The sequence below is a fragment of the Cupressus sempervirens genome, chromosome 10, assembly GCF_028749045.1.
Source record: "Cupressus sempervirens isolate cs-2001-9-10 chromosome 10, ASM2874904v1, whole genome shotgun sequence".
Lineage (NCBI taxonomy): Eukaryota > Viridiplantae > Streptophyta > Pinopsida > Cupressales > Cupressaceae > Cupressus > Cupressus sempervirens.
In genome coordinates, this window is record NC_143127.1 from 55,240,495 (window position 1) to 55,246,494 (window position 6,000).

Sequence of the window (6,000 nt, forward strand, 5' to 3'; positions counted from 1 at the left end):
GATTTTAGAAGTGATTTCTCTTTAATATTTTTATCTATACAATTTATAGTGCTTTTGAATCTTAAACATTTAAGTTCTTCAAACATTTATTTGTCAATCTATATATCAAAGAAGAAGACTTACTTGTATTTAAAAATATAGATATATGCCTAGTGATATTTTTATTATTTCTTTTAGTGTTTTCATTACCTTCACAAACAATATATGCATAAATATCAAGAAATAAACAAACTACATTACAAATCTACCAAAAAGAGCTCAATTTATACAAGTGCCACTGAGTGGCTAAGTACTTGCCTCTTGTTTTTAAATAAGTGTCACATAGTGGCATGTATTTACCGTTAGAATGGATAGTTATAGAAAAAAAACTAATAGATAAAAATATAGTAGTATAGTGAAATTATTACTTATGTAAATATTTTTTCTACCATAGATAGTAAAATATTATAGAACATATAATGCATAACATGTTAATTTTAATTTAAATTAAAATAAATTGAAAATTAATAAAAATAATAATTTAAATGGTAATGTTTTAAATTTTAAATGGCAATGTCAAATTTTAAAGCAAGTGTGTACTTACTTTTATAGTTTTAAAAGTATTTTAAAGGAACATTGAGAATATTACACTAATTCTAATTTTTAAAAATGAACATGAGTACTACACTAGTTCTCTATTCTAGTGATATTATTATGTCAAAATATACATCAACAAAAATTATAATCAACAAGAGCTCTATAGAGCTAGAGTCTTGCCTAATGTCAAAAGTAAGTAAAGATAATTTATTATGAAATGAGTTATAATGAGTTATTTATTAGTAAGTAAAGATATTTCAACTATACGTTCATTTAGTTATAATTGCATAAATCTATAAAATATTTAAAAATATATAAATATAAATATAAAAAATGCATAGATATAAATATGTATCAATATTTTTAAACTTTGATTATTAAAAAATAAATAATTAAAAATAAAATTTTAAAGAAATATTAATTTAGATATTTATTATTATTATTTTTTCAAATCAAATTATCCAACATTTTAAAATTGTAATTTAAAAATATTATTAAAAAAATTAGAAATCTACAAAGATTTTTTTAGTTTTACTTATTTCTTATTGGCCATATAAAATACATTTTTTGATTTTTGAATGGAAAATTAAAAAGTCACTAGAAAAAATATGAATAGCCAATGACAAAAATGTATAGATATAAATATGTATCAATATTTTAAAACTTTGATTATTAAAAAATAAATAATTAAAAATAAATTTTTAAAAAAATATTAAAATTTTATTCAATTTTTTAAAGATATTTCTTATTATTATTTTTTCAAATCAAATTGTCCAATATTTTAAAATCATAACTTTAACAAGATTATTAAAAAATATTAGAAATCTACAAAGATTGTTTTAGTTTTACTTATTTCTTATTGGTTGTATAATACATTTTTTGAGTTTTGAATGCAAACAATGACAAAAGAGATATATTTGAAAAAAAACTCAAAATAAAAATAAAAGAAGAAACAAACATTACAATTGTGGTTTGATATTGTGGAGTGCAAGAAAATAAATAGTAAGAATTTGAGGTGAAAACATAAGTCTCCGCCTATATAGGTAGGACTAATAATATTAAATATCTCAACATTTAAATAATAATATATTTAATTTATAGTTATATAAGTCAATATCACATGTTGCATACGAAGAAATCAAATTTGGAAACGATTCATAAATGAAAGTTTAGAAAATAATTTAGTTAACTCATATTGGTAACTATTTTTTTTTTGGTAATATATGATCTACTATTTGTAATTAAGTTAGAGAAAGCCTTCGTAATTAAAATTTGCATATATCCTCTTTCTTACTTTCAATTATTTGAAGCTGTCTAAAAATAAAGTTCAATATCTTCATTAGAACTTAAAAGTATTGTTTACAATGATTTTCCAAAAAAAATAACTACCATAAATTTTTTTATCACCGTCAAATTCAATATAAAATATTTATGGAGATTGTTCCCAATGTTAAGAATATTAAGAAATAAAAAAATTTCATGGAATGAATTCATATATTGAAAATTGTCTCAAACCTAAACAAAAATAGGTGAGCCTCTTTAATGGAGATGACATTCTGCGTTGAATTAGCATTTGCAAGATACAAATTTTGGGTTTACAATTGTATAAATTTTTTATGTGGAAAAATAAATATTATATTAGATTTAGTAAGAATCGATAAAGATAATAAAAAATTAGAAACTAGTTTACAAATATTTTTGTGTGTTTTTTTTGTTTCATTTGAAAAATGAAAAAAAAAACTCAATAACATAGAGAACGAATAGGAAGAATTAAAATATTAAAAATTAAAATAATAATAATAATATTTTTGAAAAGCATAATTTTCAATATCAATAAATGGTAGAAAAAGATAGAGAAAACATAATCTATGGAAGTAATAATATTGTTAGTAAAATATTAAATGAATAGAAATATAGTTAAACACTATAGTTTTTTATTAAGATATTATTACGAAAATCATGGTGAAAATAATGCAACATGATGAACTCTCCCAAAAAAGGGTTCTTATAAGACAAATCTATTTGAACCAATAACAATGCAAATAAACATGTATTTTAGTGAGAAAATTTAAAAATTATGAACTTTATGAAACCTATAATTATTTTTAAAATCACAAAAATAAACCATTGCTATTGGTAGAACTTAATTCACTAATAGAGCAAAGCGAATGTAATAGTATTGCCTATGGTAAGTACAATAAGAATAGATATTAGATTTTTTCTTTTTCAAAATTTTAATGTAGTTTATATATTTAATTTTTAATTAAGTTGAGAGGCTTCCTACAATAAAAGCATTCATTAATGTAAACAATTAGCCTTTTTTGGAAAATTTGCCAAGCATATGACAGTTCTAATAGTGGACTGCAAAATCGACATTTGTTGTGGTAGCTGTTCATTATCCCTATTATTACGCCGAGATGCATAACCCAAAAGTGGCATAATACCTCCATCTAGAGGTCAACAAAAATAACACCCACAAGAAAAAAGAACCTCTACAAATTCCTTTTCTCCATGACAATTGGATGAATAACATTGTGAATGTAATGGTCCACATAGATGGGAATTGAATGGAATGCTCCATGTTGACAGGAATTGAACGGGACGATCCAGGTAGATAGGAAAATGATTTAATGCATCATCATAAATATGAGCAGTTACACAAGAGGATTGATATGAATGAGGACATGCTCAATGTTCAATGAATAGTTACAAAACCTTTCACCATTATTTATTCACATGAAAGTGATAGTAATGTAGGGTAGTGAGAAAAAAAGGTAGTGAAAACATGAGATTGTTTTCGTAGCCTACAATGACACATCAAGTTTCATAGGTTAGTTTTGATTTTCTAATTGCTCGATCTCTTCGCAAACATCACGCAGTAAGGTAAATCTGTGAAATGAATAATGTTATCCCTAATATTTAATACTTTTTACTGTATGATCTGTTGTTAAATTCATTAGTAATTAAAGTGATATTAAGTTCATTGTTCAAATTTATATTCATAGATAAGTGTGAGAGATTTTGTACAACTCGTGTGAGAGATTTTGTCTTATCAATCCATTAGTTTTTTCTTAGGCTTGGCAAGGGATTTGTTTAGAGTGAGACCTTCATCATCTTCATTGTTTCTGTTTTCTATGCTAAAACAATTATTGAGGTCATTGAAAATAAGAGGAATATTCATGTGATAGATCTGGGGATTTGAACTAGGTGCCAAGGGATGGTGTTAATGTAGTATCTTGCCCTTTTGAAGATTAATTAGTAGTAATTTGAAGAAAAGCTCCTTTGTGACATAACAAGAATACATGCACATTGAAATTTTATGCAACTGATCAAAAGGCTCATCACTAGCACTGGAGGTGAGAGGAAGAATAAGACCAAATAAGATCATACAATGTGAGCTAGCACTAGAGAGGAAGAATAAGACCAAATAAGGTTGTACATGTGAGAAATTCCATGGTATAAATGTAAGAACCCCCAAATAGGCTCTATGCTGATCACTGTTTGTTTCCTTGAGTGTAATGATTGTTTTGATTTGTTTTTGAATATTTTATGTTGTTTTTGGGTTTTTGAATTGACAAAAAGAAAATACAAATATTGAAACTAATCTACGTAAAATTATAACTCAAATCTGATTATAATGCTGATCAAATTCATTTATTCAAATGGCTCCTAATGTTTGTACAATACTTATTGCTAGGAGAATACATTAAAAACATCATCATTAATTGTTGAAAAACTTGATTTTTGTCTCCAATATGCAACCACACTACTGATTGCTTCCTCCTTGGGCAACGCCTATCAAAAAATGCAATATTAAATCTCTAATCTTTAATTCACTGTAGCGTTGTATTGTTCACGGCACTATAGTGCACTGTTCACATCACTGTAGCTACTGTTATAATCCCTTCCAACCTATAAATAGATTCATCCAATTCTCTCCTACTGAAACACAATATTGACTCTAGAATGAAGCCAACTCACATGCAAAATTCAAGTGATATTTCACACCCTCAAATTGCATCAACTCTAAAGATACTACGTCCTCTGTAGTCTAAATTCTTCTCAAACTTGTAGAAACCCTTGTTGCCACAACTTCAACAAATTTTGCAAGGAAAAGTTTTAAGTAATTCTCATAACCTCCTCTTGAAGGAAGACAAGGTTTTTTTATAAGGACCCCTCAACTCCAGAACGAGTCTCCACGCTCAATGTGGGATAAAAGATATAATAATAACATTAAAACTTAAAAAATCCTTTTTAATTTTTCCATAAGCTTGGACCCACAATTAATTGAACTAATGCCCCCCTTTTATGATATCATGACCCTCACTTAAGTTATATATTATAACTTAAAAATATAGGCTCAAAACCAATAATGTTTATTTTAACTAAATAAACATTAATATCTCCATTATTACTAAACATTTTTGAATGTCATCTGAACTGGGAGCTAACATGATAGAACTGCATATGACCATACCCCTTTTCTAAAAATAGCAGGGGTCTATCTTTATAACTCCAAAACTGCTAAAAATAGCATGACCAAGCCAAACTCAAAGCAAAACTCATCATAAACAAACTCTAGCAACCCAGAAGAGTACTCTGCTCCGGTCCTTGGAAGATCTCCACACCAAGGTGACCCTCTATCCAATCCTATTAGCCTACAAGGGTCTCTAATAGGCTAATCACAAGCTAAAGTGATGTCTCTAGCTAGAAGGGGACATCACAATAAATGCAGGTCAATTTGTGATTGATGGCTAGAAATGGATTTTACATTCAGTTTACCTTAATCTATTTTGAAACAAAGAATAATTCACAATCTCCTTCATTGAACAGGTTTCAGTTTTATATTTCTTTATAACATTATTATCAAAGTAATGAATATCAAAAGAATATTTTTTAGTATAAATATAAATAAAATTTTAGTACTAAACATTAATTGCAAGTACACTCATTAATGGAGTTCTTCAAATGCAAAAAAAAAAAAGTTATGTTATCCATTATTATTTGTTTTCATATTTTATTTTTTAATTATAAGAAAAACTTTGTAATTTTTAATGTGAAAAATGTAGTTAAATATTCATAAAATCTTATCCAAAACAAAGGACATTGGAACATTTGCTATGCAAGAAAGAATATTACTATAGTTGTATTTGTATGGTCTTTTTAACAATTGGCACATCTGCAAGTAGCATCATTAGCATCATTCGTTTTATTTGTATGATATTTTATACAATTTATTTCTTAAATTTTTGTTAAATTAAATATCAATGAAATGTAATATACAAAGTTAATGTTATTGAGGGTCTATCTTTAACAATTCTTATATAAAATATTAATAACTAAAATAATATTATAGACTTTTTTTTCATATATTTAAAAAATGTAGAAACATTCTATTTAAAAGTGATTGATGATTTGCTAAAA